General features: G+C 42.2%; 1 protein-coding gene across 1 annotated transcript in view; it reads right to left on the bottom strand.

Moving 5' to 3' along the window:
- DOCK1 (dedicator of cytokinesis 1) overlaps positions 1-19813 on the bottom strand; it is a 1072828-nt gene that overhangs the window by 980582 nt on the left and 72433 nt on the right. The window lies entirely within an intron of this gene.

The raw sequence follows: 19813 nt of genomic DNA, 5'->3' as shown, positions 1-19813 counted from the left end.
CAACCTTTAGGCAACGCTTATTTTTCAATAGCTCTGCGTTTGAATGTGCCATACACCTAATATCTACAATAGCTGCATTCAATATTGGCACAGATGTGTTAAAAAATGTCATTTTATGACCAAAAGGTATAGCAATTATTTAACTTCATTGATATGGCCTCGTTGATAGCTAGGTTTAGAATTTCTACCCTTGAAATCAGCATTCGCAGCATCTGTGGTGGGTTGGATGGAAAATGGCTGTAAATTGGCCACAGCAACGCACTTCGTTAAAAACCATAGTCAAGTGGAACCAAGTCTGATGAAACTTAAGAGTCCTTGCTGCTAGAGCGTCAGAATTCAGATATTCCCCCCAAATCCCTACGCATAGAGTCTTGATAGGGCACCACTGTGATGTGTTCATAGGGCACCACTCTGATGGTGGTAACAGTCGCAGCTTGCAGGGGGTTACAAGGGGTTGGGGTGGCGCGCAGGAGAGAGAGGGGGATATTAATAAAATTAAATATTTTTATTTTAAAAACTTAACGCCGCGCCACCGATCCTCCTTGTCTCAGCAGCAAGCAGGCACTGGCTGGGAGGCACTTCCAGGCAGACTGGGAGCCTTTGCCTGCTCTCTCCAGCCCAGCAACACAGTGCCTGGCTGGAGACAGCACAGTACGCATGTATGTATGGCCAGCCTGAGATGGCTTCAGTGCTCGTCGTCCCCAATCCCCAGCCCCTTTAACAATGTTTATTATCTTTTCATTTCATTACTAACTTTGTTATCTTTTCATTGTTAAAGGATTTGCAACAGTTGGTGCTCGGGGGGGGGGGGGGCGAATGTAAATGAATTGACCATAAAAAATGTTTTAACTGTTTTTATTGAGTTTGGGTAAATTAAAACCAACAAGAGCATACATACAGTGCTGATAATAGCAAGACAATACATCATCCTCAAATAGGGGCACCAGAGGACCGATCAAGTCCAAATTCAAGTCACATAACCACTGTATGCACAGTGCCCTCCATCCCCCCACCCCAACCTAGAGCATTGTGGGACCAAACATTAAACAGCTTATGCAAGCAGGAACATATCCATACCATAGTTGGCTGCCCCCTATTCATAGAACTCAGACAGTGTTCCCCACCCCCCTCACCCTCTGCACTGCTTATGGAGTTTATGTCTTTCCCCCCCCCAGTAAACCGTTCCAGCAAGGTTCCCAAAGCCACTACACCACCAAGTGCCTTCTCATCTCCCAGTGTCAGGCGCATATGCTGCTACTTGGCTGCACCCCATTCAAATAAGTCCCTGAGACAACTGAAGACTAACGGGCTCCGGGAGCTCATCCAGATGATTGCCACTCTACATTTGGCCAGCACCAGCGCAAGCTGTGCCAATTTATATGGAATGCCCCAACCTCGTGGCTTCCGTACCACTCCCAGAAGACAGGTCATCAGCGCTACCCGTGAACCCTATCCTGTGGCCTCCACAATCGCTGCTACCACTGCCTGCCAAAAGTCATACACTGCCCTGCAGGCCCAAGCTAGATGAAGGAAGAAAGCATCAAACATACTGCACCTAGGGCAGCACGCTCTACGGTTGGGGTCGATCCTGTTTAGTCGTCTGGGTATAAGATATGTTCTATGCAAAAAGTTAAAATGTAGCAGCTTAAACCTATGGTTACAGGATACCGCTCGCACCAAAGAAAGAGGCAAGTCCCAGTCGGCATCAGCCATGGGTTCACCCAGGTCAGCCTCCCATGCCTTACGTCCCACACTAATCACACCTGGTTGATCCTCCCGTAGGACTTTATAAAAGAGATCCCCAGCCACCTCGCATCCTCCCAGTGTCCAAGCTTCTACCGACATTAACTTTTCCATGCCCTGAAATGGGGCTAAGTCCCACAACTTCAGCTCCCTATCAAAGGGGGCACGTCTGAGTACATGTTTAACTGAATTGACCAGAATTACATTGTAAAACCAGATATAAATTACATACAAAAGGTGTATATTATGTACTTAACCTCTAGTAATGGTTGGAAGATATTAGGGTGGGAACCAAGGATTGCAAATGAACTAGGCCAGCCCATGCATCGCCCAGGAGAACTCTCCGTTGCCAGAGTAGCTTGGTGAGGCTTACTGCGAGTAGCTCGGCCACCTCAGTGCTTTTATTTTTTTTTAACATGTTCTTCAATGTGAACATAAGGGCACTTTTGTATAGAATTTGTCAGCATATATTTGACCACTAATACTGCAGACAGTCTGATATTTAATTCATTTATTGACACTGTCACAATGTACAACCGGTCTCACATCTAATTTACTTCCTGCTTGTTCCTATGCTTCTATATCTGAGCTACTTGGCTTTCCAGAGTTCAAGTGCGACATTATAACAAGTATGACATGTCTATCCTGAAATGAGTATTGATTTGTTTTGTTTTCTGTCATAGGTCACAGTGCACAAGCTGCCACAACGTTTCTTCTACATGAATAATCAGAGTACTATCTTTAACATCATGCCCAGCTGGTACCTACAACCATGCCAATCCTATTGTTTCACATTTTCTCTAGTACTATACATCTTTTAAAGTTAGAAAGCCTAGCCCTGCCCAATGGTATTGGGGCTATTTTAGGCATTTTTTCCCCTCTAGTGAAGCATGCCCACATTCAAACATTCAGCCTGTTATGGGTAAATCATATGTCACCATCTTCACAGTCATTACAATCATTGAAAGAGAGATAACCCATTCTTGCCGTCATTGTTTAACTTAACACAAGAACCATTAGCTGCAGCAATACGAAACAACAGGTACTTACCTATTATAATAGTAGACAGTGTGCATGCACACTGCACTCATTTTTATAAACATGAGAAACACAAAGCCTAGACCCTTGAACCCGATTAACAGAGTATAAAATTAATTGTAACAAGACTGAGATTCTAATATCTACCCTGGGAATGTTGTAGGGCACACTCTACAACTTTCCTATTAAATAGATGCTATATGAATTTACGCACAGGGGTATTATGTATTCTAAGGACTGAAAAAAACAATACAAGCAAAGTTTGAATCCTGTCTAAAAGCAATAGAATGTGATATGAAGGAATGTAAAATTCTGAACCTGTCTGCTAGGGGAAAAATAAACTCAAGTAAAATAAATATCTTGCCATGTATAACGTATCACCCCGAGCATTAACAGTAAGTATACTGGACACAAACTGGAAAAAGGACAGTAAGACCTTCCATGCTTTTTTATAGGGTAATAGTAAACAACACTTATTTCTGTTATCAGACAGAGCACAGTCTAGTGAACTGGAAGACTCAATCTGCCACATGTGCAGCTGTATCATAGAATAAACTCTTTTTCAGACTTCTCTGTGGAAGTAGAAGAAGTACAATTGCAAAATCCTTCCCTTTCAGGAGACATACGTGCTTGTCACAAAATAAATAATTATATAAATCTCTGAAGTGCTCCCTCATTTGCACAAATATTTGCTAATCTTGAGCAATATGGCGCAATGGTCACTCCACATTAACTTATCTTGCAAGCTTAAGACATGGCTTTGGATAAGGATAGTGAATGTTGATTGCTCTGGAAAGTACAGATAAAATAAAAGCCAACACCAAAATGGGCTTCATCCCCCACTAATAAAGAGTAGAGTCAACTAGTTGCTAAAGGCCCGTTAAGTTTACCATAGACTTCTGTAACGTGCAACATCAGTGGGCAGGAGCATCACAGTGCTGTCCCCACAACCCAGTCCAACATTGTGGTCGAAAGGCTGGATATTACCGTGGTCTACCAACATTAACATCAGAGAAGCCACAGGTTGTGCCATCAGCAATGGGACAGCACAGAAGGGCAAATTAGACTATTCTGTGATCTAAAAGTATTAGTAGGGTCGAAAGGGGCAAAAGGAGATTAAATAATCAAGGTAGGAGTGCAGAGAGTGTGGGCAACATTTTGGGGGGCATTGTTGGGGTCATGTGCCACAGTGGATAAGCAGTGAGCAGTTTTTCGAAGTGCATCATGCTCAAAGCTTGAAAATTGTATATATAGGTGCAGTTTGTCTACAAGTTTAGAGCAGCTCTAAATCCTTTCCCAAGTTAAGTAGATAGTTGTATAGGGAGAAAGAGGTCAACTGACACCTAGCATAAGTCAAAAGGAATAAAGCATAATACCAAACATAAGTAAGTACAAGATACCACAAGGTGCTATTGTAACGCAAAAGAAAAATATTAAATAATTAAAGTAAAAGGTGTACAGATGTACATGAGTTATATTCCTTTCTGCATTCAATTATGGTAAATTATGAAGCAAGCCAAACACACCACTAACACCAAAAGGACACATACAGACCCCACATATTGTCTTATATTATGTCTAGACTATTTTACAAACAGAGCTCTGAGTGAAGAAATGCACATCCCAACACTAGAGTTAAAGGTTTTGTATAATTGGAAAAAGACTGAAAAATCCTCTGCAAGACACTTGAAGAGGCAATGTAGAAGGAAAGAGATGATCAAACTGGTGAGTGAACTTTATAAAGCAAGTTCTCAAAATTATACTAACTTCTTTTTGAGCCCAACCATAAACTTAATTCTAAAACCCGCAGAAGTTGTATAAATATTCTTTAAGGGACAAAGAGGAAGGAAGAGGAAAAATGTTAAACAACTGGATCTCGCCTATGGAGCGGCAGAAGAAGTCACAGCCAAATTAGGGACAATAGAAAAAAAATTACAGTGCTTCCAACATCCACTTCATCCCCATAGCTCAGGACATGAACTGCTCTTACTCAGAGATCTATATGAAAGAAGAAAGATAAACAAATCAAAGATTTCCTATTTTGATCAATCTAAAATTGTGCAGAATGAAATTATCTCAGGAAAGTCAATGAAGATCATGTGGAAGACTTTAATGGGGGGGGCGTGGCCTGATGCCATGGTGGTCGCAGCCTCTTCGTGAGACTCCCGCTCCAATCTCCCCACCCTCGGGTTAACGACAGTCAAATCCACCCCAAATGGGAAAAACAAAGAGCGGAAGGTGTGGTGACCCCCCACCCGGGTCGCTTCAAAATGAGATTTGGAGTTCGGGAATCTCATTTCTGAGCTCCGAAATGAGCCGAGGGTATTCCGTGGCAGGAAAGAAGACGGCGGCGGCCATATCCTTCGCAACTCCGCCGCAAGCATAGAACGGGAGAAAGAGGAGACCCTCGCCGCGCTCACTGCTAACCCTCTGACTCACCTCCAGCCTGCTGCGCCGGAGACGGCACCCGGACACAGCGAAACCTGCAAAGAGGACGGACCTCCAGAGCAGACTGGTCCCGGCAAACCCGACCATATCGAGGTGAGCAGCGCTTACCCTCGGCCCCATACAGAGCGCGAGGGAGCAGAGCTCCGCTGATAACTTAAAAACCGGGAGCACAGCATACAGGGCCTCCGGCTTGGGACACTTGATAAACAAACTCAGGGGCCCCCACATGCAGACCCGGCTGGGTGCCACTGGGGGCACTTGGAAGCAAGGCCTTGCGGCCGGAGGGAGGCCCCAGACAGCAAAGAGATGCACCCCTAGTACTGACAACGACCCAGGGTTCACAAAGGGATCCGGACCCCGGCGTGGTCGAATTCCATGACCTTGCATGGAGTGAGAGACCCCGGAAAAGACCTGGAGCCGGTGGAGCCCACCACGTCGGGGAGAGTTGCACGCACCTACAGAACCCCCTGGGAGAAAAAAAAAGCAGAGTGCTAATGTCCAGTTCAGGGGGCCGGGAACGAAGTTGTCGGGCACCCCTGCTGGAAACCCCTGGAGAATGGACCCTGAGGTCCCCTTCCCACAGACTCAACAGTACACCAGCGGGGGCACAATCAGCCAAATCAAACGTGTTACCAAGGGGAAGCCACGACTAATAACGTGATACACCCCCAATATTGGCAATCTTCTGGGGGGAAAACAGAGATCCAAATCCCAGAGAAAATTACCTCCAAGCTCAAGCACAAGAGAGGGGCACCGGGTCCACATAAGAACTAAAAGCGACCCTCCCAGATAATTTTTATCCCCAAAGGGAGCTTGTGGGTTTTGAAGACAGCATCAGACTCTACCTCCTCTCTTGGGCAAATAACAGCAACCTGCAGGAAAACCACTCACATTGAGCACATCTACAGTTCTGTAAAATGGGCAAAACAGGAAGACGCCGCGACACAGATTGCAATACTGGCCATCCCGCTAAGGCATTGTCGGAACAAGAGAACCCAACGAAACGTACTCCAGGAGAGGAGAAAGAGAAAGAAGAACCTACCCTTCAGGCCATAACAGCCTCCAGAGTTGTCCTTGAAGGGAAAATAGATGCATTGGCAACTGACCTAACAGTGCTCAGGGATGGCCATCTCCGCCTGGCAGGAAAAGTGAATACCAAGGATAAGCAATTGGAGGAACTGCGGCCTGAAATAAAAGACAATTTCAAACTAACACATCAAATGGAGAAACGAATCAGAGAATTAGAACTAAGGGCTGAAGACACTGAAAATAGATCACGGCGGAACAATATGCGAGTCATAGGATTCCCTGAATGATCTGAAGGGTCCAGCCTGGTAGAATTGCTTGAAAATTGGCTTAAGGAGAAGGTGGCAGACGATGGTCTATCCCAGTTCTTTGCTATAGAAAGAGCTCACATGGTCCCAACACGCTCCCCCCCACCAGGAGCTCCTCCTAGACCAGTAATAGCCAGATTGCTCCATTACAGATATAGGGATTACCTACTAAGCCAAAGCAGGAAGAAAGGAGACTGCATGCTTGACAACCACGTGATCCGTATCTTCCTTGATTTCCCTAAAGAAGTGCAGAAACAGAGAGCATCCTTTAGGGAAGCCAAACAAAAACTCCGTAAGATGGGGGTTCAATACGGGATGTTGTTCCCGGCCAGATTAAGAATAGTAACCACATCTGGCGCGCAATTGTTCAGCACGTCGGAGGAGACTTGGAGCTGGATCGATGAACAACCGACCGGAGACAAGAACCACAATCCTGAAAATCGTCACTCGGACCGCAAAGGAAAACACAAGCAAAATAATTCCAGTAGACAGAACAGCCCATCTCCATTAGAAATTCTGAAAGAAAGACAAAAAGCTATGGAGGTGGCTGCTTCCCTCAGCGGCTCAGATCACGGATCCCCCAAACAATCCCAAGACGACATAGAACAATCTGAATCTGAGCAAGAATCAGAACTCTTGCTCGCATCCGATAAACAGGGTCCAGATGTGACTCCGGGGACTTCAGACATCATCATCTGATGGACAATCAGGAAATCACAACCGCGGAGACATGAAAACCTGAGGAGGAAAAAGCATGCTACACCTATATCCAAATCAATGAACACTGACAACCCTGCGGAGTAACCTACCAGGCTACAAATAATTGAACTGAACACAGGTTTGGGGATATGAAATCCCCATGTGATAACCTTCCGAGGGTCGGGGAGAGGACATCTTGCTATGCTCTGAACTCCACCTCAGATCACCACCCAGATTGATGGACTGGTTCAAGTTTTTTCACTAGTTTGGGCGAGAGAGGTTTCTACTTTTGTCCTGGAGTTGGGTAACCACAGTTTTGGGGATTACTATGGGTTTAGATAAGTTTCCGAGAACCATTACTAAAATGAAGGATTTACTCATGGATACCAATATCATGAAGGAGAGATATGCAAGCCTCTACCCTCGGGGGCTCGCCAGAACCAGGGGGGAAAAGTTTCCAACATGACAACGCCAAAATCCTACAAGTTCCTCATGTGGAACATCAGGGGTATGCACTCAATGGTTAAGAGTTATAAGGTCTCTTCATACCTACAGAGGAGGGGAATTCAAATAGCCATGCTCCAAGAAACCCACATAAAACAGACAGAGGGTAAAGCCCTCCAGAAAAGATGGAGGGGTCAGGCGTACTATGCCTCCTATTCTGCATACTCGAGGGCTGCTCTGATTTGGATCCGAGCGGGAGTTCCCTTGCAAATGACAGATAACTTTATAGACTTTGAAGGGCGATTTGTGGCAGTCAAGGGCAGATTAAAGGGCAGGGAATTGGCCTTGATTAAAGTATACGCACCCAACACTGATCAGGGAGAATTCCTTACATGACTAATTTACAAGCACCATACCTACAATCCTCAGTGATACTGGGAGGAGAGTTTAACTGCGTGGGAGACCCTAATATGGACAGATCACACCCTGCCCTACCCAACTCCCTCCTGGTGAGAATAGCTCAACAATTCACTACCTGGCAAACAAATTGGGGCCTAGTTGATGCCTGGCGTAGATTGCACTCCACTATTAGAGGCTACTCTTTTTTCTCACATCTTCATGAACTACATGTAAGATTAGACGCTTTCCTCTGCTCACCTGATGTATACTCACAAATTCCAGACACAGAATATCTGTCCCGCAAAATTTCAGATCACAACCCTCTTTTACTAACCCTGAAATGGGGGTCCATTGTTCCCCGTATCCCCACGTGGAGGCTCAAGCCCGAACTATTAGAAGATGTCTCCTTTCGTGCTGAGCTTCACCAAAGTGTGGTGCAGTATTTTGAGGACAATGACGCAACCACTGCTAATCCACTGACAGAATGGGATGCCTTTAAGGTGGTAATGCGTGGGAAGTGTATAGTAGAGACAGTGGGGGTACGCAGGAATTTACTGGGTGACACGGAACGGGCTGAGGCCAAACTGCGGGAGGCAGAGAATGTCAGACCTGGGAATCCTCACCTACAAAACACAATGCAGGACCTTAGGACCGAGGTAGCTCATTGCACTGAACGTCTTTGATGGTTTGATTACAAAAATTACCTCACTCGGGCACACGGAGAGAGAGATAGGGCGGGCCGACTCCTCGCGTTGGTGGTTTCACAGTCCGATAGATCTCCCTCCATTATGGACTTGACCTCGGATCTGGGGACCCACCTATACGAACCATAACAGATTAATACCCAGTTTATGGCATTTTATGAGGGCTTATACAAAAAAAGACTCAATCTTAATAGAGAACAAACTGAAGACGATTTAACGGAACTACATTTAAAATCTTTAGAACCTGAGCTTACAGAACCATTAGAAGAGAACGTCACACTAGCTGAAATTAATGAGGCCATGAAAGGAATGGCCAGAGGAAAATCGCCTGGCACAGACGGATTCCCTATCGAATTTTATACTACCTTCACGGATATTCTTTCCCCAAGGTTAGAAAGTATATATAAAACCGCTAGGGACCAGGGCCTATAGCCAGAATCCTCCCGCGAGGCAGTCATAGTTCCCCTTCTCAAACCAGGCAAGGACCCAACAATGGTGGGAGCTTATAGACCTCTCTCCATGTTGAACCTTGACAATAAAATCCTTAGTAAGATCCTGGCAACCAGACTCCTCCCGCTGATGCCCTCCCTGATACACTCCGACCAGGCAGGATTCATACCAGGGCGCAGTCCAGCTGGGAATATCCGTAGAATAATAGCCATCATGAGAGACCTGGCTCCCAATGCCACGTCTTCGGGTTTTTTAGCAGGAGATATAGAAAAGGTTTTTGATAGCCTGGATTGGGATTTCCTCTACACAGTTATGTCCGAACTCAGACTTGGACCCGAATACATCACCTGGGTGAAGCTACTCTATACTGACCCCTCTGCCAGAGTCCGCACAGGACACACAATATCCAACAAGTATAGAGTTGAGCGCGGAACGAGACAGGGTTGCCCTCTCTCTCCTCTATTGTTTGCTCTGGCAATGGAACCACTGGCTGCTGTGGCTAGGGCGGGAGAGTGAGGCCCTGTTGAACTAGCTATGGGCGAGAGACACCATATAGCCCTTTATGCAGACGATCTTTTAATATTTATGGATGATATCCAAAGAGATCTACCACTAGTACATCTAATGCTTTCCAGCTTTGAGGGTCACTCTGGATTAAAAGTGAATTGGGAAAAAACAGGATTGTTTCCACTTAAAGAACAGCAGTCACCACCCCTGAACTTAGGTTTGGTTAGATGGGTGCCGAACGGTCTCCCCTATTTGGGAGTGAAAGTTTACCATGAATCCCGGGATATTCTAGATGGTAATATTGGTGGCACAATCCGTTCCATAAAAACCTGAATGGCATTCTGGCAAACTCTACCACTATCAGTGGCTGGGCGAATTGCGATCCTCAAAATGATTGTTTTGCCGAGGTTGCTATACCATTTCTCAGTGCTTCCGATCTGGATTCCTAAGACCATTTTTAAGGAACTGGATACCATGGTAATTTCATTTATATGGGAAAAGGTAGGAGGAGATTAGCCCTGACAAAACTCCAAAGGCAATCAACGGATGGAGGCATGGCAGCCCCTGACTTCGATACCTACTATCTGGCGGCACAACTACAGTGGTTGGCGCACTGGATCTCAGACAGACTACTTGTAAAAACGAATGCGAGGGCATCCACCCCACAGGAGGCTAGGCTGTTTGAGATACTCCTGAGGACCCCTGGTGATGGGAAACAAGATTCTCCAGAATTAAAAATCCTAAGCCAGTGCTGGAAGACCTTTTTACGCAGGAACAGAGTAGAGACTCCCTACTCTACGGAGCTTCCCCTTATGTCCTTGCAGGCAATAACACAGGGGGGCACTCGGATTGAGCTAGGGGACTGGACGGAAGCTGGGATTAACACAGTGGGCATGTTCTTTAGGGACAACAAACTGATGACGTTCGAGACCCTTAGGACGGAATATGACATTCTAGCGAGACACTTCTTAATGTATGGGGCATTAAAGGCCAACATATGTAAACACTGGCGAAAGAAGGGCACAGAACCCCCTTCACAGGTGATCTGTACATATCTAATATCCCCAAATGGCAAATCCAAAGTAGTTTCAATGCTCTACGGGCTGATGAGAGCGGACAATATAGCACCCTTGATCTATCTCAAACAAAAGTGGGAAAAAGATCTCAGCTGAGATATCCCAGAAGAAGAATGGGGACACATCTTGAAGAACCTTCCCAATGCGACTCGAAACGCTAGATTTAAACTTATACATTTTTACGTACTGCACCAAGCCTACCTGACCCCAGCCCGCATAAATAAGTACTTTGGTAAAGTTACAGAGTGTTACCCGAGATGCGGGTTGATCGGCTCGGAGTTCAGCCACATGTTCTGGGAATGTCTCACCCTAGAACTCTTTTGGGCAGAGGTATGCCGGACCCTGACGCATCTCCTGAGTAGGGAAGTGACCTGCTCCATGGCTAACTGTCTCTTACATGCCCTTACTCACTCAGCCAAACACAAAACCACAGATAGATTCCAGGACTTAGCTTTAACAATGGCTAAGAGAGAGATTGTACCCGTATGGAAAAGCGAGTTACTTAAATGGGCAAACGCGAAGGGAATGCTTCTCCAGCATGAATCTAGGAGAGGGATCAGACTTCCTGAAATGGCAGAGGGATGGGAAGTAATAATGGATATACTTAGAGCAGACACCGCACCCTAAGGTTCCTTCACTTGGTAACATCACGGGCAGGATAACACACGATGACAGGGGACATGGCTCTCAGTCGTTAGTCAAAGACCGGAATATATACCCAAAACTACGATGACGAAATAGTTGACCAAACTCTACCAAAATATATCTAATTACATTTAAATCATTACATGAGACACTTCAAGAACATTACCAACGCTTGAACATGGTTCTCGGACGAAGGGGTTAGGGAGGGGGGATTGTTATTATTGTTGTTAATATTAATTCTGCTTAAACATTTAGATATTACCAAGCCAGATTGTTTGATAACATTACTATACAAATAAAACATGTATAAGAATTGTACCGCAGAGGGAACATATATATGAGAAGAATCGACTATGCTAAAATCTTAATAAAATCTGGTTTAAAAAAAAATATTGTGGAAGACTTTAATGTGACATGTCTGTCAAACACTGAATATAAAGTGACCAGTGAAACAACCTTAAATGTGAACAAAGTTTCAATCACAGCTACAAACCAAGATTATAATCTGCTGGTGAGCTCAGAAGTTTGACATGAGTCACCTCCATTAGCTCAACTCATTAAAAAGATGGGAGTTAAGACGGATGCACTGACAAGAGAAGACAAAGCATCTGTAACTAACAAGATCTCACTTTCAAGCTGAGCCAATTAATTCCTTGAGACTATAAACATTTGCAAGAGTCAGATGGCACATCACCCTTGAGAACAGGAGAGTTTGCTTTGCTAATAAGGAATATTGGAGACAAAATCACATTAAGGATCACAATTAACAATGTAATCAATGGTCCAGGAGAAAAGATAAATGTCTCAACAATCACTAGAAATGGCTCTCTACTACAGACATAAAGCTTGAAGAACTGTTTGCGAATCAGCCTGAGTAAGCTTAGATATCAAGGTGTTCTCCTTCATCCAAGATTTCACGGCTACATATTCAAGTCTATGCTGAAGAGTCTAGAGATAATGATTATGGATCAAGTAGAGAAATTGATGTACCACCCAATTACAATGGAGCATTAAATTCTGTACTAACCTCACAAATGAAAGCAGTAGGGTTTCACAGATATTATTAAGCCTGGTATACATTAATACATTATTTGTTGGATTCGTGCTGTGAAAGATTAACACAAAGTTAAACAAACTCGTGGCCTGTATGGGTCTTTGAAATCAGAGACCACCCTCACTAAAAACTTCAAGGAAAGAACAACTGTGTATCAAATTCCAGGTAGACAATGAGATCGAACAAGTGTCCAGTAAGGACTCAGAGAGAACTGTATCAACTACTTTAACAGAACAAGAACAAAATTCTATAGGGAAGGCAAGAACATTAGATGGACACTCTTGGATATTTGACAGATCCCTCAATATTTTTCAGACCACTTCCATGGACAAAATTAAATAACGAAGAAAATCAAAAGACAGGAGGTGAAACTATGTCAGACCCAAAGGGCCACAAATCCTGTAGTAAAGAACAAAAAGAATAAACAAAGTCTATTCAATAGCAAATGGTTTGACATGCAACCATGGAAAAAGATGACGTTGACCTGAAAGGGTATTTTAAAGACTCACCAAACGGTGCAATATGTATAAAGTTTATAAAGGTTAATCCACAAAAGTAAAAAAAATAGAGGAATCTCATTACTTGACAATTTCATAATTATGAGATTGGAGGGCGGGGGTGCTTCCAATAGTTAGGAAAAGTGATTCCAGAGAAATTAAAACATTGTGCGTGAGTGTAATTCAGGCAACATGAACACACCTAGCAGCCTCATATTTTAAAAGAGGGTTGCAATATGTTTCTAGACTGGTTCAGAATTATTGACATCTTTTAACAGGCATGGGCAAAGGGGACAGTGGATTTTAATGGAAAATTCGCTGTGCAGGAGTACAAGGTGGATGAGAATACTGTATTGAAAGTATTTAACTCTCCCAATTCTCTAAGACAATTAGGGAAAACATTTAGAATGGGAAATAAGGGTTTTAATAAGGCCCAGGAAAATTCTGAATTACTGTAAAAATGTGCATAACTCACAAATGCATTATGCACATTTTTCAAAATTTCAAATCACAAAACAATACACATTAATCACATTCTGCTCTAAAAATGTAATTTTGCAATATGTTTATGGAGTTTGTGTTGTGAATAAATTACATAATTTTGCACACCACAAGCTTTGATTCAGAGAAGAGAGCACTATCATGACCGCAACTGAGTCACATACAAAAATGACAGACTACGTTATGTTAGAAGAAATCAAATCTGCACACTTCAATTTCTTGGGGCAAAGGAAAGCAACTCACATTTCTACCTTTCATATTGCTGAATTCTACATATATGTCTAACAAAATATATATTTTGCGGGGTGAATATAAAGTATGCTATGGTATTATTTCTCATATTAATTAGCCCATCTACTTCCGCTGATGAATATATCTGCTAGCAGCTGAAGGCAAGTAGAGATATGTTCTCTGCCAATGTTGATAATACCATGGGATTTACACAGCCTTGGGCTGTGGCCACAGCAGTATTCTCGGAAATGTGTCAGTGAGCCAATCTAAAGTGCTGCAGCATGTAATTACTAGTTTCCAGGCTTGACGGATGCTGAAGTGCTGATTTCTCAAAGGAGTCTCCCCTTTTGCACCTGTATGAACATTATTTCAGTGTAACGGGGTGTCTTTTCACATGAAATTTATTCTAAAAACAAAACTGCGCTAGGATAAATAATACATCAGATGACTGCTACAAGGGAAAGCTGCATATTTTAAGACATGCCCATTACACAAACCCACTGTACTAGTGATTCTTTGCAAAGCAAAACCTACTGGGGCAAGCAAGCTTTCAGAAAAGCGAAAATAAGACATGAAAGGCCCCAGCAAACAATGTATGCGTTCAGACAAGAACAGTCTAACCACTGTAAATGGCATCTACTCTACACTCAGGATTACATAACTGCAGCACGTATGTAAATACAGAAAATATATTGCCCCAGGAAAACTGTAAAACAATCGGCAAGTAAGAAGAGTTGGAGCATAGGAAGCTGCTGCAGAGCTTCTTTAGGAAGGAAAAGTCGATTACGTTGTAATTTTATTCATTGATTTAATACATTATTTAATTAAATTATAGGACATATAAAAGAGATATCCGAGTAGACCGTTGAAGACATCCATATCGATTCAAATATGAAGTCTGTTTTGGAATATCTTACATTTTTCAAATTGATTCCTTGTTAGCCCTAAATCCCAGCTTCTCTATTAGAGCATCTCTCCTTTCACACAAAACCACTTGGCTCATTGTCACCTTATCGAAGACTTGCGCAGCGCACACTAATCCAGCTAGTTCCCCTACTTATTCAGAGATGCACCTCTCCCTCAAATCAATTTTTGGGTCTTCTACCTAGTCCCTCATTATTCCCTCAGCCTGGAGTATGCAATAGCTTTTTAAGAGAGACATTACCTTATATGCTATTACAGTTTCTTTTTAATGACGGCAGATACAGAATGTTTTCTCTATGTATTTAGCATACTAGTAATAGGTGACCAATTCATGCACCTTCGCCTTTAAACCACTCAATTCGGGGATGCTATCCTATTGTCTCAGGCTTTCTTCTCCTTTTAGGGACGTCCTAACTTCTGCCTTTTTAATGCGTACCATCTTCTTGAAATGTGGTATAGAAGTGATATGCACCTGCTGTTTTGCTGGTATACTGTCGACCTTTCTTATACTGTATTGCAAATATTTCCTCTTACCCTCAAGTGTATGTATTGTTCACTGTCTGGGAGGTTGAAGCACTCTTATTTACCCCATTCATATGCTTCGACACATGGCTACAATGTCGACTGCTATACAGGCATTCATCTGTCTTTCCTCTGAAATCAATCAAATCACCAAACTCACTAGTTTTCTCAGCTGACTGTAATTGTAACCAAACATTACACCATGTAGTGTGATGTACCTGTTTTAATATGTTTGTAGTGTTAGCTGGCATATGTGTTATTAGGTTGAGGCTATGAGACAGCACAGGCTGTCAGGTTGCTAAAGAGATACTGCGAGTGTCCTAAAAACAGACATGAACGTGGAGCCTGCCCACTGCTTACCACTGGTTGGAATTTAGTGTCACTGTTATTTAATTGGTTTGCATTGGATAGCTTGGCTTGTTTCAGCCTGTCATTCTTTTGTTTCTCCCTCTCCATGACCAGAGCCTCTTTTGTCATGTCTTTGACCTTGCTGGCTTCTATTGCTCCTCTGCTTGCTTTTAAGTTTGTGCTGCAGGGGTTTGGGCCTACTTGTCCCAAGGACAAAATAAAAATAAAAACGTATTGCCCTTCACCCCAAACAATATGTCCTGGGTGTTGGGGTGTAGGTATTTCACACCCCTGCTGCTGTATTACTTCACGCCCTCACCCGCCGTGTTGCTTCATCCTCCCTCTCCATGTGGCTTCACCCCATCCCCTCCCCAACCCACTCCCACAGTCCACTCATATATATATATATTTAAGCCTTTTTGCACTATATTTTTAAAGGAGCATGATAAAACAACTTGTTTTAAAATTTACTGATCTCAGATAAGTAAATAACAACTGTGTCCTTTAATAGGCATACATTTTGAATGCATGTACGTTCCTACAAAATGACTCCGCAGCCATGTCATAGAGCCTTCGTTTAGCCATGCTGCACAGCAGCCACGATACTACACTGCATGGCTAAAAACAATGGAAAAGCCCTTAGGTCTTTTAAGCAAGGCTTGTTGGCTTTTCCAATGCTTGTTTTTTTCTAAATCCTCCTTCAACTAGGTAAATTGTGAACATATTTGTCTCACCACAAATTAAAAGTAAAGCAGCGTGTGATGGCCTATCTTTATCGTAAAAGATTAAGCATAGCAATAAGTTTATGCCCTGCTAAGATGCTTTGAAGTTTAGGGAGAACATTTGACACTATTTATTTAGAGAATCATCAATAAATGAAAGGTCTGGACACAACAGTTATGGTCTATTTCTAGCTCAAAACTCTGACCTACACCTCCTTCACCACATTGTTCTACAATGGGACATATACGATTATACACAGGATGTCAGACATATTGGTGTATTCTCTTAACTAACTGCACTTTTCAAATCCAGCAGTACATTCAGATTTCCATCAACGGTATCGGGCATAATGTTATACGTTTCTGTGCTATTAAGTGTATTTGTGGAACTCAGTTGATTAAATTGTCCAAGTCTTATCTTGCTTCTACAGAATGGTTTTGGGGAAATCTGATCAGCTCAATCTTATACTGCATGAACCATATCTAAAACATACGGTGTCATTAAATTGTCCCCACTGTTTGTACATGAATTGAGCTATCCGCAACTACCATAATTTATCTATAGATAGGACAATGATTTAACAACTGCATGCAGACAACTCAATCCAAATGCAGAAGACATTTCCATCATTATACTATGCTGGGACTGATAATTCATTGCACCAATAAAATTCTGCAAGCTAGCAGTCCTGCATTGTTCAGGGGCTCCAGATTGTTTAAATATAATTTACAGGAATTCTACCTTTAAAAGGATATTTGTAACATGGGCCAATAGAGTGCCACCATGATTAGTAATGGTCCCTACTACCAGTGTGTTCCAGTTTCCACTGAGCATTTTATTAACTAACTTCTCTCTGCCTTCTAATAATATGGTCAACAGAGCAGACCCCCACCCATTGGAAATGGTTTGCCAAAATACTGGTGCCCATGGGCATATGCCGGCAGTGTATCTTTAACCTTAAATTTATTTCTGAATCACTTTATGGCTGGAAAGTAATTTGTGTACATTCTGAAATAAAGAGGTAAATATCTAACAATTGTACATCATTCCAGCAGCAGAAACAAATCCAAAATGTATTAGTTGTTGGGAATAATAAATGTACAACACTATCCATACATCATAATATCAATACATTACAAAAATCCTTTCCCCAAAGTTTATGCATTGAAGCAAATGCAGAATTCCTATAGGAAATCCAGTCACTCTTAAGGGTATTTGTGGATGTAAGATGATAGATCTAGGAAAGGAGTTCAGGCCACCGTACCAAGATACTATTGTGTATGCATCTTTTACATTGCAACACATCAACACCGTTGATGTCTTAGCTTTCTAGTTTACCATTTAATGTGGCAATATGTGGCACAATTATCAGTATCATAGTAACTATGCCATTAAACAGAATATTATCAACAGATAGAACCCTAAAAACTGTTCAAGTTAAATTTGAAACAGAGAAAGCATAACATTATTATACACAACAGACATTAAGCAATACAGTACAGTGCTTAAACAAACTGAAAGCACTGTTCAATAATGTACAAAGTAGACTGCACAATGAAAGATCTTAAAATGGTCGAGACAGGAAAGATGTAAATAAAACAGGGTTATATACAACCGATACTACAAAAATTAATTAAAAATAAAATAACTAAAAACTAAAAAAGCATAGAAACAAAATGGCCAAAGAACTTGCAGTCATAAAAGGGAGACCAGCTAATACAAACTTGTTGTTAACAGTATCAAGTAACTTTTGCAATGCAAGATAACTGTTAAGCCATTAGGAAACATGTAGCTGAAGTAGAGGCATTTTCCATTCTTTTATTCGCAATTCCAGCTTCAGGTTCAGTTAACAGGTTATCTCTTACACAGCTAACAAATTGATGTGGTTTTAATATTCCCTGTCTTCTAATGATTCTTATTAGTGTTGCAATATTTTGACTTCTGTGGCAGTATCTTTGTAAAATCTGCATTATCTTCTGCTTAGCAATTGTTCCACCTCTCCCCAGGACTACTACCTACGCTCACATTTTTCCTAAATGTAATTTCCAAATGCGCACCTATGTTCTCCTTTTCCTACAAATAAGAAAAGTTTGAATATAAAAATAAAATTTTAAAATGCCATTCTTTGTATAAAAAAAATATTTTTTTTAAAAAAGATTCGTAAACGTGAGGGGCAGTTTCTTATTAAACACAATCACATCAACACATTCTCAAAAAAGAAAAGGACGCACTTGCTCTTGAATTTATCATTGCTCTGGAGTAAATCCCACTGATTCACACGTTCCTGATACATTTTGTTAATTGTTTTCCGATTATTGACTTTTCTCATACTAATCTTAATTTTGCAAACTACTCTGAGGATTGGTACTACACGACGTGTTCCACGACCTGGCAAACAAGCAGTTAATTGGGAGCGAGAGAGACAGAGAGAGCACATAGTGATTGCATGCGAGCTGGCCAAGAAATGAAGGGCTAGATGTACAAAGCTGTTGCGAAAGGCAACTTGGTCGCAAATGGTTTGGGGACTTAAAAAGTGGCTATTTGTGATGTACAAAAGTAATCTGCAATTTGTTTTTTGGGACATGACTGTTTTGAGGCTCGCTATTTGTTGCGACCAAATTTTGTGAATCACAACTACAGCATCTATTAGCAATTAGCAACTAATCCCATAAATGCCTGGTTACACGTGAAATTGACGATCATTTCAGGTGGTAACTGTCTGTAAACTATGAAGGCTGGCCCGGAATGCATTAGGGGTCATAACCTACCACGACTTCCTTCACACCCGTCAGTGCTTCACTCCCCACATTTACTAATTTGTGGCCTTTCCAACCACATTCACATAGATTTAATTTGCTCTGTTCCTCCTTTCAAGCCTTATTACACACTGCTAAGCATTCTTTATCTCCAATTTCTGTCCAAAGCCCCTAGCAGGTCTTTATAAAACACTGCCCTCCCAGTTCTCCATCATTCAGATTTTCCTAACTACCACCTTCCCCGCCCAACGTGGCCTGGAAGCAGTCATATTGGAACACCGTGTAAAATATACCCAAGATGCATGAGTCGCGAAGTACCATGTTATTAAATGCATGCCCAGCAAACATATTGAACACAACTGGACTACGAGAGAGGGGCAGTGCAAATAGTTCAAAACAAACGGCTGGACTCTTATGAGTTGTAAATCCTTTTAATGATCACTTGCAATGTCATCAAATCAATTTAATCAATCTGGCGTTGTGTGCGAGTGCAAAGTCCCTTCTTTGAACATTCTCAAAGGTTTCAGCTTCTAAATTACAAAATGGTTAGAAGGCACCAAACCAAGTACCTATTGTGTAAAACAAATAGGGATTACAGTCAACTGTGGAAAAATTAACTCCTATGTGGGATTACTGGAATTGCACGATTCTGTGCCTATGGTGCTTTCCACATAAATATGTATTTGCTTCGTTTGCCACATAATCCATCTCCTGTTGCTTAATTTGCATTTTTTACCATAAAATATTTTAGTTTCCAGCGCGAAAGGATC

The sequence above is a fragment of the Pleurodeles waltl genome, chromosome 6 (genome assembly GCF_031143425.1).
Source record: "Pleurodeles waltl isolate 20211129_DDA chromosome 6, aPleWal1.hap1.20221129, whole genome shotgun sequence".
Taxonomy (NCBI): domain Eukaryota; kingdom Metazoa; phylum Chordata; class Amphibia; order Caudata; family Salamandridae; genus Pleurodeles; species Pleurodeles waltl.
The sequence above is the reverse complement of the archived record's forward strand: the minus strand, read 5'-3'. Positions and strand labels throughout refer to the sequence as shown.